Source organism: Medicago sativa, chromosome 8 (genome assembly GCF_051527215.1).
Source record: "Medicago sativa cultivar Bolivia chromosome 8, Bolivia_mono, whole genome shotgun sequence".
In the NCBI taxonomy this organism is placed as follows: domain Eukaryota; kingdom Viridiplantae; phylum Streptophyta; class Magnoliopsida; order Fabales; family Fabaceae; genus Medicago; species Medicago sativa.
Genome location: NC_140756.1, coordinates 25350813 through 25372986, shown reverse-complemented (window position 1 = coordinate 25372986; position 22174 = coordinate 25350813). Strand labels below are relative to the sequence as shown.

The 22174-nt window shown below is 37.2% G+C and overlaps 3 long non-coding RNA genes across 3 annotated transcripts in view; 2 read left to right on the top strand and 1 right to left on the bottom strand.

The window, feature by feature from the left end:
- LOC146897872 (uncharacterized) overlaps positions 1-22174 on the bottom strand; it is a 41243-nt gene that overhangs the window by 2935 nt on the left and 16134 nt on the right. The gene's annotated exons all lie outside the window — the stretch shown is intronic.
- On the top strand, positions 17526-18691 carry LOC146897875 (uncharacterized). The gene is made up of 2 exons (XR_015023601.1): positions 17526-17657; positions 18246-18691. It is a non-coding gene; the product is annotated as an uncharacterized LOC146897875 (long non-coding RNA).
- On the top strand, positions 19827-21431 carry LOC146897874 (uncharacterized). Its single transcript, XR_015021282.1, has 4 exons — positions 19827-20028; positions 20123-20330; positions 20434-20512; positions 20909-21431. It is a non-coding gene; the product is annotated as an uncharacterized LOC146897874 (long non-coding RNA).

Sequence of the window (22174 nt, the reverse complement as noted above, 5' to 3'; positions counted from 1 at the left end):
TGTTCTCTCAAATTCATTGAACCCACAAAGATGAAATCAGTACCAAAATCACTTAATACTCCCTCTCGTTCCAAAATTTTCCCCCAAATTCATTGAATCTTCACTTAATCTCAGAATCCTTCCTTCGTTTGTTCTCCCAGAATCGTAATCCTTCCCAGAATCGTAATCTTCACCAAAAATCTCTCAAATCTTCACTTAATCTCGCTGAATCTCTCCGAATCTCACCGAATCTCTCAGAATTTCTTTCTCTGAAATCTTTCCTTCTCATCGATGAACTCACACTCATGGTAACATCTCTCTCTCTCTCTCTCTCTCTCTCTCTCTCTCTCTCTCTCTCTCTCTCTCTCTCTCTATCAATCAAAGAATTTAATTTATTTTTTTATTTTTTATATTTTATTGCAATTTGTTTTGGGTTTTGTGGTGTAACAGTGAACTCACTCTCCTTTCTGAATCCAAAAGTGAATCAGTGAACTTGCTCACACACATTCTCTGAAACAGGTGAATCCAAACCCTTACCTATGTTTGTTATTAATTTTGATTTTTAATTTTGTATTTTGAATGATTGTTGTTGAAGACTGAGATTATTTAACTTTTGATTTTGTTGAAAATTGGTAGTATAAGACTTGTTTTTCAATGAATTCGTGTTGGACTTTCTGTTTTTCAGCTATCCTTCAGTTCCTAGGCTTGTGCTAGAATTGGTTTTGTAAGCTGTTAGGTTACAATTTAAAAAAATAACGGTTTTGCAGCTAAACTGCTACTTCAATTTTACATGGTATATATTGCAAGGTTAGAACATTAAAAAAGGATGATATTGTAAAACAAATGCAAACAGAAATGAAAAAAATTGTAAACAAAGTTAGTTACCAAGATTTTCAATCAATCGAGTTTTGGCTAGAAGAATTTACATTGATGAAATATGTGTCCTTAAACTACCACACAATAGAAAGTTTTAAATAATTTTTAGAAATGTTAACTTAACTACATCATATATGGTTTTAAATAATTTTCCTAGGCTGCACTATGGTTTTTTTTTGAAACAGCACGTATATTAATTGTCTTGCACAAGAAGTACGACAGGCTGAGAATGATACAAAAGAGAAGGCATGGCATAACTTCACTACTCAACCGTAGGAAGTTAGTGCACATCCTGAAGGCCAAAAACAAAGGCTGAGATGCCACAACAGTACAACAGCAAACCAAAAACAACACCTAAACCAAACTGATAACAGCCAAACAAACACGAAACAGCCGGCCAGAACCTCTCAGCAACCAAAACTGTCACGCCACAGCCTGCACACAGACTCCTAGTGCTAACAACCTATGTCAAGTTATTGAAGTATTATTAAATGAATAACCAAAAAATATATTAATACATGAACGGTCTTAAAATATAATTTCAGGTGTCTAAAACAATTATTAACATATGTACATGAAGTAAACATGTCATCAGAAATTGAAAGAGGATAAGTGATAATCACAGATTCAGCCCAACGTATAACCTTTATCGCCAGTCAGTTTTGTGTCTCAACCATTATAATTTGGAAATTATATTTAAATGCCAAACAAGGCGGTTGAACGCAACTGAGTTTGAATGGATCAAACTCAATCCACTGAAGAACCTTCACCAAAGGAAATCAGCCAATTTTACCTGCTACTGTCCAGAGTTTCCCAAAAGTCGCTCAACCGCTGCATGATCATTCCCTGATGTAGCAATAAGAGTCGGCTGCACTATGGTTGTATGACAGTTAGCAGGTTTTTTTGAGTTTGTTTAGCTTTCCCTGATTTGTATTGTTGCGTTTTGATGTTGGTGAATGTTGTGTCTTTATGGTTACTGTTACGTGTCTTGTTGGAGTTTTGCCTCTGCTAGTATGTTGGTGAATTTAACTTTTTGTTTTGTTCATATAATACTTTAAAAAACATAAAGTTAAATTCAAGCTCTGTCAAGTTATTATATGAACATGACCGACAGTCCAATATATTGTCTATTTGTGATAGATTAAACCCATTTTCAGTTATAAATAATAATGTGATCCAAATGTTCTTCATATTTCACCAAAAATTATAACAAGACATGTAGGCTTGTAGCAAAAAAATATATAGATGTAAGCAGGTCTAGTAAATGAAAATTGAGTAGGTTTTGCTTCCTGCTTGTTTACATGCTCTGTTGCAGTCCTATTTTATTCATTTATTGGTTTTCCCATAATACATTTGTATTGCATAAGCTAATGGACATTATAGAGCATGTAAACAAGTGAGGGTGTTTGGGACTGTTGTAACAGTGCTGCTGTTGTGGCTGTTTTGGTACTGTCTTTTCTTGAATTAGACAGCTTGGTGCCTGTAGAAACTGTTAATGGGGTGCTGTTTTGATTGCCTGGGCATTAGGGGCTGTTTTTACTTTATGCAGCTAGCGTTTTTGTGCTGCTATTTTTTCTGTTTGCTCCTGCCCTGTATGCTTATGCGTTGGGGTGTATTTTGTTTGTTTTTCGTACCGACTCTTGTCTTGAGAGTTTTGGTGCCTATTAATAATATTGGCTTTTCAACAAAAAAAAAAGTACTTTCTAGTTGTGTGCAGGGATGTCTTTTTAGCATTACCTCCCAACTAGTTATGTGACGGATCTTCACTTTCAAACATAATGTTTAGCAAGATAGCCAGCTGACATATCATATATTGCACCGTCAAATCGAAATTAATATGTATGCCTATCTCTCTTATTTGCACTGTGCATACTTCATGCATTTGAGTGGAGCTAATACTGATGTTGCATTAGTTCTTTCTTGTGACACTCAACCAAGCTTAGTAGTTACTTCTTCAAAAGTTGTTAGGTATATTATACAGGTTTTAAAAAAAGAAGAAAAGTTGAATTTGGACTAAACTTTGTGTTGGTATATTATACAGGTAACTTTATAAGATTAACTAATGTCTCTCTGTAATTAAATACTAGCAAAAGGATGGTAGTTAATATTAAAGGTACCTCTCTATATGAGCCTTAATAGTATTTACCTGTTTAGCTGCCGCAGCTGCAAAATGTGCTGCTGTTGTCGTTGTTTTTTTGTTGCGTGATCAGCGCCTGGTGTTTTTTGTTGTGTTTGATATAATTTTTTGAAGAAATTAAAAGTTTTTTTACCTACTGTAGTAATAATGCAAAATGAGCCTACTGGTAGTATAATGTTCCACTTATATACTTCATAATCTTCTACTTTTTCAGGTAAACAAATGCTTCTTCTAGATGTTTTTAAAAATAATTTGGTGTTGTTTACATGCTCTGTTGATGTGCTATTCCATGTTGTTTACATGCTCTGTTGTTGTGTTTGGAACAAGATTTGGTGTTGTTTACATGTTTTTAATGTTATATTTGATTATTAATAATTTGGTGATGTTTACATGTTTTTAATGTTATATTTGATTATTAATTTGGATTTTGATTGAATGGATGTTTTCTCACTCGCAGTTCTTGAACCATTCGTTTTAAATAATACACCACCAATGGAAGTACCTGAAAATAGAAAGTGGATGTATAACAGAGTTGATTGTTACAAGAACATTACTGCAGAATTTAATACTGGAGTTCTGGAGTTTATTAAGTTTGCTTTGGAACAAGATAAAGATAACATTGGAGGAGGGGATATCAGATGCCCATGTAATACATGCAAGTGTTTGAAACATGAAAGTCCAGCAACTGTGAGGGCACATCTATGTTTGAAGGGATTCATGAGTAATTATTATCATTGGACGAACCATGGTGAGGAAATTCCCCCGATTCCGCAAGTGGCTGTTAATCACTCTTATTATGCAAGTAGAGATCAAAGGGAAATGTTTGACAATTATGAGCAATTAGTAATGGATGCCGCGGGACCAGACATTGGCAACTATCTGGATCAACAAGGTGAAGACGAAGGAGACCTAATGGAAGAATCTTGATGTAAGGTTTTTCCTACACGTCATATAACTATGTACACGTGAGTATATATAGGATCGTTTCCACAGGGAGTTACGTTAATCATAAGCATTTACACAATCGTTCACATTAAGGGTTTGGATATAAATTGTTTGTTTGTAACACTATATCCATATTTGACATTTAAGTAAAAACGAGAGGGGATCGAACTATTTCGCTTGCGGTATAAGATAACGAGCAAGCATAACAGCAGCAATCTCTCGATCGATTAACAGACTCTAGCTTTATAACCAATATTATTACAATCATTTCTACAATATCCTTCGTGTCCAAAGTGACATCGTTATTTCTAGGTTATCGTTTAAACATTCGTGTCCAAATTCCTTAAACGATAACAAAGTCGATCGGATGACTTAATCGACCGTGTCCAGCCTGATTAAGTATCCGAAAGCATTAAAAGCTTGATTAAAAGTAATTATCAAAGGTTTACAAACTTGTCAAGAATGATATAACATAAGATAGATTGTTATTCTAGGTCTAGATTCAAGGGTTTGTGTCCAAATCATCTTGAATCTCTTTGAAAGCATTAAAAGCAAGAATAACAACAATATTGAATCATTAAGCTAGAACCTTATATATTAAAAGATCAAAAGATTACATAATAGCTTGATAGTTACCTCAATACTACAAAGAAGGTTAGTTACATATAGACATGTAAACTAATGCAAGGAATGAAGGAAAGATGAAGATTCCATGCCAAGATCCTTGATGTCTCAATGAATCTAGGGTTGAATCTACTCCTTAATCACTTGCTTTGTGTTTCTCTCTATGAAATAGCTCTAACCTCTCTCTAGAAATGTGTCAAATGTTTTAATGGAATAGTGAATACCTAAAAGAGAGGTAAAAATGCTATTTAAATGGCCTGTGTTTTTGCACCTGCGCTAATAGCGCATCTCACGCTAATAGCGTGGTAAGGCGGCCTATAATTTGGCCAATGGGAGCCTGCCACGTTGTTCTTGCCCTGCTGCTACGCTCCAGCCACGCTAATAGCGTGGCTCTCTGGAGCATTTACGCTAATAGCGTGAAATACGCTAATAGCGTAGCTCTTCAAAAGAGCTCCAGATCCACGCCCCAGGTGCGCTAATGGCGTATCCCTCTGGCCTTGGGTATTTCTTCATCACGCCAATAGCGTAGGACACGCTAATGGCGTAGCTTCATGAACTTTGACATTTCTTGCTCCTTGCTTGTAATTTCCTGCACAAAAAGGGTAGACTAAGGCTCAAAAGCATAAATGACATATTAACACAATATTTGGAGTTTTCCATAGAGAATCTTGCAAAACAAGTCACTAAAACGACTAAACTCCTATGCGAAATATATCACTTTTAAACACTTATCAAACTCTCCCCAACTTGGCTTTTTGTTTGTCCTCAAACAAATTAATTGAAAAGGAAACTAACAAGGCTTTGGACAAGGTTTTCAACATGGTGTCAAACAATTCAAAACAAAAATAAACAAATGGTGATTCAAAAATGATTGCGTGGACAAGCATGAAGTCCTCCGCTACTCTAGGTTCAAACTAAGAATGCGAAAAATGTCCTAAGCACAAACTATACATCATAAACTTCAATACATAAACATAACTATCTATGAACCACACCTAACACACTTCTTTGAAAGTAAATGCAATATAATGATAACAATGAATGAGGTAATGAACACACATCCAACAATCATGCTAACATCCTATTTAAGTTAGGTGTCCATCCTAATATCGTCTCAAAAAGCATAAAAGCATGGATCAAAAGGTCTTGCAAGGGTTATAACTTGGCCGGGCTACAAAAGAAATGTCATATGTGGGGCAATTGATCAGAAAGCCTATCAAAGAGGAACATTTTTTTGTATCACAACTTGAAATCCATATACTTCCCTACCAAGAATTAAAACCTTTGGTGATTAACAATAAAACTTATAACCTTGACAACTTATTCTCTTTTTGATTTTTCACTTCCTTTTTCTTTTCTTTTCTTTTTTTTTCTTTTTTTTTTTTTTTCAAATGTACAATTTTTTTCTTTGATTCAACGTTGTCAGGTTATTTTACAACTTCACCAGAACTTAACATATAATGCCTCCTTTTTCTCCCCAACTTGAATACAACAAAAACTCTAATTGAATGTTCCCCTATCCTAAGGCAAGGGACAAAGTACAAAAAGGTTAAGGGTTCAACAAAGTAAAAATATCAAAGTCCTATAAGATTCAAGCATGAACTGGATTTTTTTGAAAAATTCCAGGCAAATTCAACAAGCATTGTGCTTATGAATATTGACAGTTCATGTTTGAGGACTTGATTCATTAGGCTCGGATTGGGGTATCAGATACTCGCTCTTCTCACAGGTAGGCTTTATGTGGTCAAGTTGGTTACTCTCAATTCAAAAAGTGCCTTGATCCTTTCCATGCTTTCAAACAATTCAAAATAATTATCAGATTTAACATAACTAAAACAAGTTAGACGGTGATTATTGGTCTCCAGCATATATACAACAGATTGAAGCTACCTCACATTTATGTTAAGTACTAAGTGGTTCAAAAATATTTATGTCTATGAAAAGAATTAAATGATATATATTTGTGCAAAGTACAAGTTTCAAATTCTTATTAAAAACCTAGAATAAAAGAAAACCAATACCTTGGCCTTACGCTTTATCACAAGTAATATCATTATCACTCACCTGCTTTTGCTCAAACATGGCTCCATGGAGCACTTTAAGATTTATTGTTCATGAGCAATTTTCTTTTGAGAGACACAAGCAAGATGTAACAAAAATTTCATCCAAAGCATAAGTTATTAAACTAAAAAGCTAAGTTATTAAACCAAATATAAAGTAACAAAGTAACAAAGTAACAAATCAAGCACTAAAAACCACAGTGCTTGAAGAGTACAAAATACAACCAAAATAAACAGATGTTCCAACATGAAATAAAAACATAGAGTTATAAAGCAAAAAGAAAAACATCACTAAAAACTCAAGTTCACTGATCATCCTCTCCAGCATCATCCATATCAAGATCCTGGTACACATCATCATCATCACCCACGACTCCAGCATCATCAGGTGTCGCCTCATCATCAACAGCATCAGCCACCCCCACATAAGGATTTGGCCTGCCCTCAGGCCAATGAACATAAGTCTGGTACTGCTCAGGAGTCATAACCGGGTACTCAGCATTTCCCGGATGCATGTGAGCATTGTAGAGGTCCTGGTGTATGCCCATGTTACTCCTCCAAATTGCTTCATTCTGGTCCATCAAGAAGCTGTTCTGGTCCCTCACGTACTGGTTATGCATCTGCTGCTCCAGCATAAAGGTCTGCAAACCTGAAAAGTCAAAAGAACCAGCAGCCTCAGATGGGCCACCTTCATCATCAGAGAAATGGTATTGAGCTGCCCTTTGCTCTGTTTTCTCCCAGGTGCGAATATGAGTGTCAGTAATGACCCCTTCAATATCTTCATCATAGGGTCCAGAAATAGGCACTCCATAAGCCTTCAGCAATCCCATAATCAAACCCGGGTAGAACAAAGCCACCTTCTTAGCACCAGTGGCTACTTTCAAAGCCACAGCCTTCATCTCATTAGCAATGATGCGAGCAATATCAACAGGCACTTCTTTCATAATGCACCAGATGAGTGGTAGAACGGCTTTTGGGGCATCGGAAGTATGGGCTCTTGGAAGGGCATTGTGGACAAGGAATTGGAAAATTAAGCGGGCAGTAGCTGTCATCTCCTTGGTAAGTGCATGCCTAATCTCTCCCTTGTCATTTTTGACAAATAGCCTACCCTTGTTCATTATATCACGCTCAATTTGCTGATATTTCCAATTTCCTTGAGCGTTTCTCTTAGCATAGGTACACAAGGTGGGCATTGTGGGGTCCTCAGATGGCTCAAGGTTTAAAGCATTTTCAAGGAAATCATTGATTGCATCCCTATCAAAAGGGATTTGCTTTCCTCGGACGTAAGAAGTCCAAGAGAAAGTCTCAGCAAAGGTAGCGGGTGAGGCATCAGGGACAGCATTACAATAAAACTCCCTGATTAGGTCGGTGTTAATCTCGGTTGCAGGCACGAGGAGTTTGGTCCATTTGCGACCAGTGAAAATGTGGAGCATATCAGAATGCTCACCACTAGGATGAATATCAAAAGTTTTCTCGTGCCAGGTTTTGTACTGCACCATTTTCTTAAACCTGGCAGAGTGGGCAGGGGTGGGGAAACGGTTTGGGATTGCAGGTGCAGCAGAGGAAGAGGCACCTTTGCCTCTAGGACGCTTAGTCCCGGTAGTTTTTTCAACATTTTTCGGTGCCATCTGCAACAAAACCAGGAAACACCAACATATTGCATAGAAAATATTAGCACAAAATACAATTGGTCATTTAAAAATATCAAAAATTTTGAAAATCTGGGCAAGTAAGAAGATCTACGCTATTAGCGCCTGCCACGCTAATAGCGAAATTTTTCTGGGAAACTTTCGCTATTAGCGTAGAATACGCTAATAGCGAAATTTTCTGGAAAAGTTGCGCTATTAGCGTAATTTTCGCTATTAGCGTAGCTCTTCGTACCTGCAATTTTCAAATTTTCAAAATCTTTGTTCCTGCAATTTCTCAGCACAATCCAGCATATTTCAACCCTAGGTTTCATCCTATGTCTCTAAAACACAATAGAATCATGAAAAGGAATCAAAATCACATCATTGGCATACAAATCATTCAAAACCCTTATTTTTCAAATTTACAAAATGGGTCAAAATCAAAAGATGAATGTTTGTTGCATGTGGGTTATGATTATTGTTCCTTTTCCAACTATTATCAATGAAGAACAATCTCTATTCACAAATCAAAACTCTAACCCTAACCTAACCATCTCTAATCATGTCAAAAACATGGATTTTTCAAATTTAAGAACAAAGATAGGAAGAGAAGATCAAACCTTGTTAATGCAGAGAGAAGCAACACAAATGCAAGAAGAAATGATGCAAAAATGGATGCTTGAACCAAAATGAAAAGTGGGTTTGATTTCTAGGGTTAGGGAATGGGAGAGAAGTTTTTATGTGTGGTTATGAGATAATGGACAAATGAAACCGTAAAAGGGGAAAAAGAGGGGTTGTGGGAAGTTAAGGGGAGTTAATCCCCTGGGCCCACAAAATTTTTTTCTCCCACGCCAAACTCACGCTTATAGCGTGGCTCTCTGGAGCTCTCACGCTAATAGCGCAAATTTCGCTATTGGCGTGAGGCTTCAGGATCAGTTTTTCAAAGTCTTTCATTTCTGCTGTAAATGTATATGTACTACTACTATATGCAATAACCATAAAAATACTTACAAAACTGGGTGTGCCTCCCAGCAAGAGCTTGTTTTACGTCCTTAGCTTGACGCATTTTGAAGAAATCATGGCTCGATTAGTGAAATTGTCGTCAAACACCGATCAATTTCACCACCGAAGTAGGGCTTAAGCCTTTGCCCATTAACAATCCAGTTGGCTTTGGTGACTGGGTCCTCAAGTTCCACAGCTCCGTATGGTTTGACCTCTTTAACCATGAAAGGTCCGGACCACTTAGACTTCAATTTGCCCGGAAACAACCTCAGTCTTGAATTGAAAAGTAATACCATTTGTCCCGGCATGAATTGTCTCAGAGTGATCTTCTTGTCATGATACTTCTTGGTCCTTTCTTTGTAGAGCTTTGAAGATTCATAAGCTTGATTTCTCAATTCTTCAAGCTCATGCATTTGAACTTTTCTTCTTTCACCGGCTTTCTCTTGATCGAAGTTTAGGAACTTCAATGCCCAAAAGGCTTTATGTTCGAGCTCGACCGGTAAATGACAAGATTTGCCATAAACCATTTGGAAAGGAGTGAGGCCTATAGGAGACTTGTATGCAGTCCTATATGCCCACAAAGCTTCATCAAGTTTAGCCGACCAATCCTTCCGAGATGTAGAGACCGTCTTCTCAAGTATGCGTTTGACCTCCCGGTTAGAAACTTCGGCTTGTCCATTCGTTTGCGGATGATACGGTGATGCTACTTTGTGCTTGACTCCATAATGATCTAGGGCCTTGGCAAGTTGTGCGTTGCAAAAGTGTGATCCTCCATCACTAATAAGCACTCTTGGTGTACCAAACCGGGTGAAAATATTCTTCTTTAGGAACTTCACCACCGTCTTGCTATCGGCTTTAGGCGATGCTACGGCTTCCACCCACTTTGACACATAATCAACAGCGACCAAGATGTACTCATTTGAATATGATGAAGGGAAAGGGCCAACAAAATCTATACCCCAACAATCGAACACTTCCACTTCAAGGATGAGTTGTAGAGGCATCTCATTTCTTTTTGACATTGATCCGGTTCTTTGGCATTCATCACAATGCTTGCAATGTAAGTTGGCATCTTTGAATAAAGTTGGCCAATAGAACCCGGATTGAAGTACCTTTGCGGCTGTTCTCTCCCCGTTGAAGTGACCTCCATAGGGCGAATTATGACATTGCCATAGGATCTTCTTTGCCTCTTCATCATCCACACACCTACGCAAGAGATTGTCCGCTCCAATTTTGAACAAATAGGGCTCATCCCACACAAAGTGGTTAGCATCATGGAGGAACTTCTTGCGTTGTTGCCATTCAAAATCTTCCGGAATGAACCCGGTTGCTTTGTAGTTCACCATGTCGGCAAACCACGGTCTCACATTGATTGCTAGCAACCGTTCATCTGGAAATTCTTCACGAACCTCCGGTTCATTCTTGGTTACCTCATTGTTTGTCAACCTTGAAAGGTGATCAGCTACAAGATTCTCCGTGCCTTTCTTATCCTTGATCTCTAAGTCAAACTCTTGAAGCAACAACATCCACCGGATGAGTCTAGGCTTTGAGTCGGACTTAGTAAGGAGATACTTGATAGCTGCATGGTCAGTATAAACAACAATTTTGGAACCTACAAAGTAAGAACGAAATTTCTCCATTGCATAAACTATTGCAAGTAACTCTTTTTCAGTTGTGGCATAATTGATTTGTGCCTCATTTAAAACCTTACTTGCATAGTGAATAGCATGAAAAATTTTATCCTTACGTTGACCCAAGACCGCACCAACAGCATAATCACTTGCATCACACATTAATTCAAAATTTAAATCCCAATTAGGAGCAATGATTATTGGTGCGGTGGTCAACTTTTCTTTTAAAGATTCAAATGCATCAAGACATTCATTATCAAAAACAAAAGACTTATCTTTGTTGAGCAAGTTGCTCATAGGCTTTGCAATCTTTGAGAAGTCTTTGATGAATCTCCGGTAGAAACCGGCATGACCAAGAAAACTCCGAACACCTTTGACATTCACCGGTGGTGGAAGCTTTCCTATGACATCGACCTTTGCTTGGTCTACCTCAATACCCTTAGCAGAAATCTTATGACCAAGGACAATACCCTCGGTAACCATGAAGTGACATTTCTCCCAATTGAGCACCAAGCTAGTTTCAATACACCGCTTCAGCACGGTATCCAAGCTATTCAAACACGTATCAAATGACGAACCGAAAACTGAGAAATCATCCATGAACACCTCCATGCATTTTCCAATAAGTTTGGAGAAGATTGCTTGAACACACCGTTGAAAAGTTGCGGGTGCATTACACAAGCCAAATGGCATTCTTCGATAAGCAAAAATACCAAAGGGGCAAGTGAAAGCCGTCTTCTCGTGATCATCTGGGTTCATGGCGATTTGATTGTAACCGGAGTAACCATCTAGGAAGCAATAAAAGGATTGACCGGAGAGTCTTTCAAGCATTTGGTCCATGAAGGGCAAGGGAAAGTGATCCTTCCTTGTTGCTTGATTGAGTCTTCTATAATCTATACACATCCTCCATCCGGTGACGGTTCTAGTTGGGATCAACTCATCTTTATCATTAGTGATCACCGTCATTCCTCCTTTCTTGGGAACTACTTGAACCGGGCTTACCCAAGCACTATCCGAGATAGGATAGATCATGCCGGCTTCAAGCAACTTCACTACTTCCTTTCGCACCACCTCTTTCATGTTTGGATTCAAGCGGCGTTGCGGTTGTGCTACCGGTTTAAAGTTTTCTTCCATCATGATCTTGTGCATACAATAAGATGGACTTATCCCTTTCAAGTCGGATAGCTTCCACCCTATTGCTTCCTTGTTGGCCTTGAGAACCTCTACCAACTTTGTTTCTTCATCGATGGACAAGGAGCTACTAATGATCACCGGTTTTGTACCATCTTTCTCAAGAAAAACAAATTTCAAATTAGATGGTAAAACTTTTAATTCTACCTTGGTGTCATCAACTTTGGCTTCTTCCTTGGATTCTTCTTTCAAATCTTCAAGTATGGCTTGATTAGGAAGAACCTCCTTCAAGGAATCTAGCTCCTTCAAACACTCTTCAATGGCACTTGCTTCGTCTTCATCAATAGCATTGAGTGCGTCCACCAAAGCACTCTCAAGGGGTGTTCTATTGTGCATTTGCTTCCGAGTAGTCAAGATGACTTCTTCGGTTGCATCCATTTTGAAACATGCACCCTTGTCTTTCGAGTACTTCAAAGCTTCTCGGATGTTGAAGGTAACCTCTTCATCATTTACCTTGACCTTCATGATATTATCATCAAGATCAATCATCATCCGAGCCGTTTGCATGAAATTCCTTCCCATTAAGATAGGCACATCCTCATCTTCTTCGACATCCATAACCACAAAATCAGCCGGAAAAATAAATTTGTCCACTTTTACAAGAACATCTTCGGCCATACCTAGTGGTTTTGCAAAGGATTTGTCGGCCAATTGCAACATCATCCTAGTCCGCTTTATACAAAGGTCACCAACTCTTTTGGCAACGGACAAAGGCATGAGATTGATGCTTGATCCAAGATCAAGTAGTGCTTTACCTACATGTGTTGCGCCAATAGCTACCGGTAGAGTGACTCTTCCCGGATCTTGCTCTTTCTTTGGCAATGTTCTTTGAATAATAGCACTACAATTGGCATCGATTTGGATCGTCTCTTCATCGTTGATTCTTCTTTTCTTGGAAAGGATATCTTTCATGAACTTTGCATAGACCGGCATTTGCTCCAAGGCTTCCGAGAATGGTATATCAATTTGCAACTTCTTGAAGAGTTCAAGAAACCTTGCGTATTGCCGCTCTTTGTCTTTCTTCGATGGAGCATGTGGGTATGGTAAGCGTTGAGCCACCTCTTGCTTCTCAACTACTTGTTTCTTCCCTTTATCTCTCCCCACATCTTTATTCTTCCTCTCCATCTCCTCTTGTAACTCTAGATCTCTTTTTTGATTTTTTTCTTTTTCAACTAATGCTTCTTTATTCTTTATATACACTTCCTCCTCTATCTCTACACTATCCTCCTCGAACTCCTCTTTATTGACAACCTCATCATCCTTTTCCTCAACAACAATATCATCACCTACCCCTATACCTACTACTCTCCCACTTCTTGTAGCTATAGCTTTTGACTGCTATGCCTTGTTGTGCTCCTTAGGATTTGGTTGAGTGTTAGCGGTGAAAGCTCCACCTTGCGGAGGACCTTGAGCCATTTGTTGAGCTAACTGACCAACTTGCGTTTCAAGGCCTTTGATGGACGCGTCGGTGTTTTTCTGGTTAGCCATGGACACTTGCATGAATTGTTTCAAGACCTCCTCGGTGCTTTGGGAATTATTTGGTTGTTGGGGGTTATTTGGTGGTGGATTTTGGTATTGATTATTGAATGGTTGTTGGTAAGGTTGTTGGTAGTAGTTTGATGGTGGATATTGATAGTTATTATTGTACGGTGTTCTCCAAGGTCTTTGTTGGTTCTGGTTGGCCGGATACCTTCCTTGGAAGTTGGAAGTACCCGGATTTTGTTGTGAGGTTCCGGCTTGTTGTGATTGGTTAGGCCTTTGTTGGTTTCCCACATAGTTGACCTCTTCCCCTTCAAAAGAACCGGGCTCGGGACAATAGCCGGTGGGATGATCCCCCGTACATAGTCCACAAGTATAGACTTGAGCGGTTCCTCCTTCTTGCTTGAGAGATTCAAGAATTTGTTTAGGCATAGCTTTCATCTCCTTTTGCATAGCTTCTAATTGTTGAGTGAGAAGCTTATTTTGAGCTAAGACCGCATCATTTGCTTCAAGCTCAAGAATACCGGCTTTCCTTTGATTAGGATTCCGATTGTGAGAAGATTTTCTTGTGTTGAGCGCCATTTGGTTAATGATTCTGACAGCTTCAGCTGGGTTTTTCAAAGCAATAGAACCTCCAGCACTTGCATCTAGCATCGTCTTGGACATGTCTTGAAGCCCTTGACGAAAAAGATATAGTTGCATTTGGCTATCAAAACCATGCTTTGGACAATTCCTTAGCAATGATTTATAGCGCTCCCAAGCTTCACAAAGAGTCTCACTTTGGCCTTGAGCAAAAGTTGTAATTGAAGTTTTAGCCTCAAGATGCCTATCCTCCGGAAAGAACCGTTCTTGAAATGCTTTCTCTAGCTCACCCCAATTTTCCATCAAAGAAGTTGGTTGATCAAGATACCACTCCTTAGCCTTCCCGATCAAAGAATGAGGGAACAATTGCACAAACACACCCTCTTCCTCATCTTCTTTCATACCAAGTGTACCGGCGGTAACATAGAAGTTGGTAAGATGTCTATATGGATCCTCATGATCCATACCGGTAAACTGGTTATGAGTTATCAAGTTTATCAACCCAGACTTAAGCTCAAAAGATTTGGCATTACGGTTGCCAAGATTAGCTAGCCTCCTCGGACTAACCCACATAGGTAGAGCATTCTCATCTTCATTAGCCATGACTACTTCTGGATCACTCCTCGGAGATGAATGTGCAGAAGAATGTGATGAAGAATCACCTAGTGATATAGTATGCACCGAACCTGACGGAGAAGGAATAAAAAGTAAAGATTCCGGCTGAGCCAGCCTGGCTAATCTCCTAGCTTCCTTTGCTTGCTTTCTAAGTAACCTAGCAGTTTTCTCAATTTCAGGATCAAATTGTAGGTCTTCCTTATCAACGGTACCTCGCATAAACAAAGTTCACCAAGACTATACCAGGTGGTTAGCATAAAAAATAATGAATGACATAAGTGTATAAGTATATGCATGAAAGAATTTTGTGCAAAATTGACTTAACATGACAAAATTGTTTCAATACTTATGATAAAAATTTCCGTTACTCCCCGGCAACGGCGCCATTTTGATGTAAGGTTTTTCCTACACGTCATATAACTATGTACACGTGAGTATATATAGGATCGTTTCCACAGGGAGTTACGTTAATCATAAGCATTTACACAATCGTTCACATTAAGGGTTTGGATATAAATTGTTTGTTTGTAACACTATATCCATATTTGACATTTAAGTAAAAACGAGAGGGGATCGAACTATTTCGCTTGCGGTATAAGATAACGAGCAAGCATAACAGCAGCAATCTCTCGATCGATTAACAGACTCTAGCTTTATAACCAATATTATTACAATCATTTCTACAATATCCTTCGTGTCCAAAGTGACATCGTTATTTCTAGGTTATCGTTTAAACATTCGTGTCCAAATTCCTTAAACGATAACAAAGTCGATCGGATGACTTAATCGACCGTGTCCAGCCTGATTAAGTATCCGAAAGCATTAAAAGCTTGATTAAAAGTAATTATCAAAGGTTTACAAACTTGTCAAGAATGATATAACATAAGATAGATTGTTATTCTAGGTCTAGATTCAAGGGTTTGTGTCCAAATCATCTTGAATCTCTTTGAAAGCATTAAAAGCAAGAATAACAACAATATTGAATCATTAAGCTAGAACCTTATATATTAAAAGATCAAAAGATTACATAATAGCTTGATAGTTACCTCAATACTACAAAGAAGGTTAGTTACATATAGACATGTAAACTAATGCAAGGAATGAAGGAAAGATGAAGATTCCATGCCAAGATCCTTGATGTCTCAATGAATCTAGGGTTGAATCTACTCCTTAATCACTTGCTTTGTGTTTCTCTCTATGAAATAGCTCTAACCTCTCTCTAGAAATGTGTCAAATGTTTTAATGGAATAGTGAATACCTAAAAGAGAGGTAAAAATGCTATTTAAATGGCCTGTGTTTTTGCACCTGCGCTAATAGCGCATCTCACGCTAATAGCGTGGTAAGGCGGCCTATAATTTGGCCAATGGGAGCCTGCCACGTTGTTCTTGCCCTGCTGCTACGCTCCAGCCACGCTAATAGCGTGGCTCTCTGGAGCATTTACGCTAATAGCGTGAAATACGCTAATAGCGTAGCTCTTCAAAAGAGCTCCAGATCCACGCCCCAGGTGCGCTAATGGCGTATCCCTCTGGCCTTGGGTATTTCTTCATCACGCCAATAGCGTAGGACACGCTAATGGCGTAGCTTCATGAACTTTGACATTTCTTGCTCCTTGCTTGTAATTTCCTGCACAAAAAGGGTAGACTAAGGCTCAAAAGCATAAATGACATATTAACACAATATTTGGAGTTTTCCATAGAGAATCTTGCAAAACAAGTCACTAAAACGACTAAACTCCTATGCGAAATATATCACTTTTAAACACTTATCAAATCTCCTAACGTAGAAGCTCAAGGATTCTTTGAATTGTTGAAGGCCGCACAATCTCCTTTATGGGATGGTTGTGATAGATATTCCGTGTTGTCAGCTTCTTTAACAGCATTAAATTTGAAAGCAGACTATGGTTTTTCCGAGGGTTGTTTTAATTCATTGATGCAATTTATGGGAAATGCATTGCCAGATAATAACCGCATGCCAAAAAAAATTTATCAAGCAAAGAAGACGGTTGCTGAACTAGGGTTGTCAAGTATGAAGATTGAATGTTGCCCGAAAGGATGTATGTTGTATTATAAGGAGAATGCTGCGCTCCAAAGTTGTAAAATCTGTGGAGAGGAGCGGTATAGGATTCTTTAGAAATGTTATCAAGTGGCATAGTTATGTTATTAATGGCTACAAGTTTGTGACAAAATCTCGAAATGAAGGGATGAGTACAACCAATTGCAATTTATGTGTTCGGGGAGGGCAATTAGATTCTTTAGAAAATGATTACTATGGTGTTTTGACTGACATTGTCGAATTAGAGTACACCGGTCACCCTACAAAGAAGGTGGTTTTGTTTCAATGTGATTGGTTTGATCCGAGCTCTCAAGGGACCAAGACGGATAACTATGGCAATGTTGAAATAAAAAAATCTAGGAAATATCAAAATTATGATCCTTTTATATTAGCCCAACAAGCAGATCAAGTTTACTTTACATCTTTTCCTGAAGGGCAACAAGGTTGGCTAGGTGTCATAAAAACCAAGGCCCGCAGTAACATTCAAACTGTGGAAAAAAAACAGCAAACAACAGATGCATATCAAGATGATGATGCTAATACACTACCTATAGTTGTTTCAAATGATGATTTTCAGCAATGTCTTGTTGACGTTAATGGTGTAGCCGAAGAAGTGCCAAACTCTTTGTTGAGGAGAAGTGCCAAACCCATTGTTGAGGATGATGATGATGATGATGAGGAGGAGGAGGAGGAGGAGGAGGAGGAGGAGGAGGAGGAGGAGGAGGAGGAATATGAAGGGGAGGAGGAGGAAGATGAATATGAGAGGGAGGAAGATGAAGATATGTATGAAGATATAGATTCAAACTAAGTCATTGATCCAAGCAAGTGGGTTTCCTCAAAATCAAAGGATATTGCTGTAAGTTATTACTTCATGACCTTATTGAACTTGATGAATATTTAGTCTATTTTTAAAGTAGTTGAACTATGATATGGAGGTTCTGCACTGATGCTAATTGTTAAGAACTGATGCTATTTTTAATTGTTTTAATAGTTCTGCACTGAAATAATTGTTCACTGATGCTATTTTATGGAGGTTATGCACTGATGCTAATTGTTAAGCACGTATTAAGAAATAATATAAATGTACCTATGACGTAGATTGAGCACTACCATTTCAATTTTCTTTTTTTTTTCTTCCATACCAATCCTAACTCCACTTGATTATTTTTTTGACATAAAGAACTCCATATGAAACTATGTCCATATTTAAGAAGCAGATTGAGAAAAATAATGAATTGTCTTGATAGGACGATATATTAGAATGTTAGTTTGTTTGATGCTTCTGGAAAACTGATATAGGCAAGCAGTGAACACGTCATAAGTTTTTAGGACAACATACCGGGTAAAATCAACAACATTGTTTTTAGATAAGGTTTTAGGCGGTGGATTTTGTTTGTTTGTTTGTTGCTGTTATTCATCTGTTATTCACTCTGCTATTTTGCAGCTTGTTTTTCTGTCATGGGGTTTGCTGTTCTGCTTTTTCCCTCCCTCTCCTTTCTGTTGAGCGGCTGTTGGTGTGTTTAGTTTGGTGTTTTATGGCCTGTTCATAGGTGAGGCAGGGGTATGCTTGGTACTCGTAGGTATTCTACTACCTCAGCGATTGATGCCACCTTATTTTTGGTTTTTTGGGTTGTTGGTAGTTCCGTATATTTGCGGCTACAATTGTATTTTTCCCTTGTATCCGCGAGTTTTTTTGCTTCTTGCAATGGCTCGACGTGAATAAATTTCCTTGTGACTCTTTATGTATTTTTGAAAGTTTCCTTGTGTCTCTTTATGTATTTTGAGAGTTGAACAATGGTTGTAAACTTATTGAGAGTTTCCTTATGACTTTTATGGTGACAAATGTATGTGTTGGCTATGAAGACAATTTATGAAGTGGTTTTTGTTGTATATTTATAATTTCCAACAAGTTCAATATGGTTTAATATAGTAAATGCATATACAATATTAATATAATCAATTAATGAAATCTGGTTTGAAATGGAACATTAATCCGCTGATGCAAATTTCTGTTTGAATTAGTGAGGGAAATAAATTTCTCACTAAACTTGTAGTTTGTGAGGGAATTCAATTTCATCACAATTTATGCCTTCAAAATTTGAGAGGGAAAACCAATCCGTCACTAATTACTGACGGAAATATTGGTAAAAATTGATGGAATAGTCCCTCACTATTAGAGAGGGAACAAGAATTCCTCACTAATTACTGACGGATTTGTCCAAGGTTTAGCACATTTCTGGTTCATATTTAGTGACGGATTTATATGATTAGGGACGGATTGTATCCGTGTCAATTAGGGACGGAAACCAAAATCCCTCACAAAAATTTAGCAAGGCCAATATTCTTAAGGGATTACCGGTCGTCACTAAATCCCTCACTAAATTCGTTAGTGAGGGAATTATGGTAGTTTAGTGACGGATTTCTACCCTCTCTAAAATTGATTTTTCTAGTAGTGCCTAAACAACTTTGTCTATAGTAATTCTATTTGTTGGTGGATTAAAAATTATAAGAATTTAAAAAAAAAAATCTATAATAATGCTATATTATTGGTGTCATTAAAAAAATATGAAAATTGATATTATATTTTTAATATTGTTGGGTAATTGAAAAAGATAAACATATTTCATTAAAATAAAACAATGTTCATAATTTACATGCATTATCGCAATAAGAAAAAGGTGTGGGCACAAATTGCTTGTCTGAACACTAGTAAAACATAGTGCTCATAAGAATTTTTTTTTTCTTACTAAATTCTAAGAAATTTTGTTTACAAAAAAAAAAATTGTAAGAAATTTTGTTGAACATTCTATAATGTTTTCAAAAAATGAATGAAAATAATTAAAGCAGGTCCATTTAGCATGTGGCCCGTATAGGGTCATATAGTTTCTCTTAAGTTCATATTTAAATAGAGCTTTTTAGCCCAGCCCGATAAAGTCCAATGTATGTTTGGGCCGCCCCTAAATAGGTCGGGTAGGGTAACCCGTCTTTACACCTATATATATTATAGACTGATATTATAGGTTTTGAAAACCTTTTTGCTAGCAGCAGCCGCAGCTACCCACAAACATATTGTTCCTCTCCTTCCACCAGCAACATCTAATCACTTTCTCATGATCGAACTTAGAAGCTTATGAGAAAAAAGAAGATTACTTGTTACATTCACTATAATCTTAAATCAAACGAACCAAACACTTCAATGTGTGAGCCTGGAGTTTAACTACATAAAGGTATGCAGTATTTTGATTTCTTCATTAGATCTGATTTCCCTTTCCTCTTCTCACTGGTTCTAATTTCTACTAAATTGTAATTTCCTTGTTGCAGCTTCATTGGAGAGATCTGATGCTTTTCCTTGATCATGTTGATTTTAATTTCTTGTCATCATCTACAATCTCCTTTCTTTGGAGGATTATTGGTGACTACATCGTTCTAATTTTCTATTTCCACTTCAACTCGAGTGTGATTTCTTTGATTAAAGAAGTGAGAAAGTCTGACAGAATGGGCTGTTCAAAAGGACGGATCGGTAAAAATGGTACTCCAAAATCTACTTTAGATTTTCTTTTCATGTTTAGGGTTAAATTATCAAATTCTACATTGAAGATTTTCATATTTATTGATGTTGATCATGTGTGTAGACATTCAAAGCATCTGCTGTATAAGAAAATGCCGATACACATTGGGTTCAAGCCTAATCAATTCAAGCAGGCGAATCAGGTACACAATCTTAGTACAATTTAATTTTGTTTTCCTATGAGATGATTCAATATATCGTAACATAAACGGCTTGATTTATTCTAGAGATATTGCAATCTCTTTCTTTGTGTTAGATGGTCGTTTAAATCTTGTCTAATAAAAAATTAATTTACAAATCTGAAAATCATATAAACAAGAGAAACAAATTTGAAACAAGAGAAACTAATTTGAGAATTATAAATATGTTTCATGGAAGTATTAAATTGTTTTGTTGAATGCTTTATAAGTTTCTTGCATTCAGGATGTGTAATATTTTAAATATATTTCATGGAAGTATCATATGATTTTGTTGAATGCTTCCTGAAAATTAAATGTGGTTTTTTTTTTTTGTATTGCTAAAATTTATTCGAAACAGAGCCCTATCCACTCAAGATGAGCAGGAATGAGTCACAGAATTACAAAGCGCTGCAAAAAGTACATTCTCGTCTTTGTGAGTTATCTGGGCAAACAGAAACTGATAAGAATGTTGTAGAGGACTTTTGTAATGAAATATAAGAGGTTTAGTACAAAGTTCACCCATGAGCAAAGGAAGAAGATGTTGGATTTTGCTATGAAATTAGGTTGGACGATTACAAATAAGGATGAGAATGTTGTCGAACAATTTTGTAACGAGATATAAAAGGTTTGGTACTAAGTTCACCCATGAGCAAAGGAAGAAGATGTTGGATTTTGCTATGATATTAGGTTGGAAGATTTAAAATAATGATTAGAATGTTGTTCAGGAGTTTTTTAACGATATAGTCGTGAAGCGTTAAGGATTGGATGTATAAAAATAAGCATACACACATGGAAAAAAATTTAGATAATTATGAGTTCTTGTAACAGTTTGTAATCCAATAATATTTTCTAATGATGAATATTCTGGTTGATCTTGAGCCAGGAGGATTAATTGGTTTAGAGATCTTAAGTGCATGATTTTTATTTTGTTTGTGAATAAAATGCATTTATATTTATGTTATCATAAACAAGCATGCTTAATTCTAAAATGTTTGGTGGAAGAAGGATCGATAGTTTCTTCATAGCATCATTTTTTTTTCTTGCTCTTGCATTTTCTGAATTTTAATGTCTTTGTATTATATGTCTAAGTATTTCTTTATCTCTTTTATTTCTTGATAATAAATATAACGTGCAGATATTTTTAGCTTCTCCAACTTCCTGAAAGAAAGTCGGGGAATTTCGTGTTCTCTAATGGTTGATATGGTCATATGTTGCGTGTATAATTTATCTTAGGTTTGTTTTGTTTCTTAGAAGAGAGAATTTAATGCAGTTTAGTTAAAATAAGAATAGTGATACATGATAGAACTCAAATGAAAATACGAAAACTAACATAACATTGAGCTAGATCATAAGAAATAAGGCGTCGACAGTCATTAATAATTGACGTAAAATCTGAGAAACCAAGTGTACAACCCTAGATACAGTCACCACCTTTGAGTCCATCTTCGCAAAGTCACCCCAACAATTTGTTTTAGCGGGGCGTCTAAATTTTCTATAGCAGCAAACACAACCGAAGAAAAGCTGACATTTTGATCAATAATAGAATGGAGGGAGGGCCCAATACCAGTATGTTACCAACAAGCAAAACTATTGTCGCACTCAAAGAAAAGATGGAAACTATCTTCG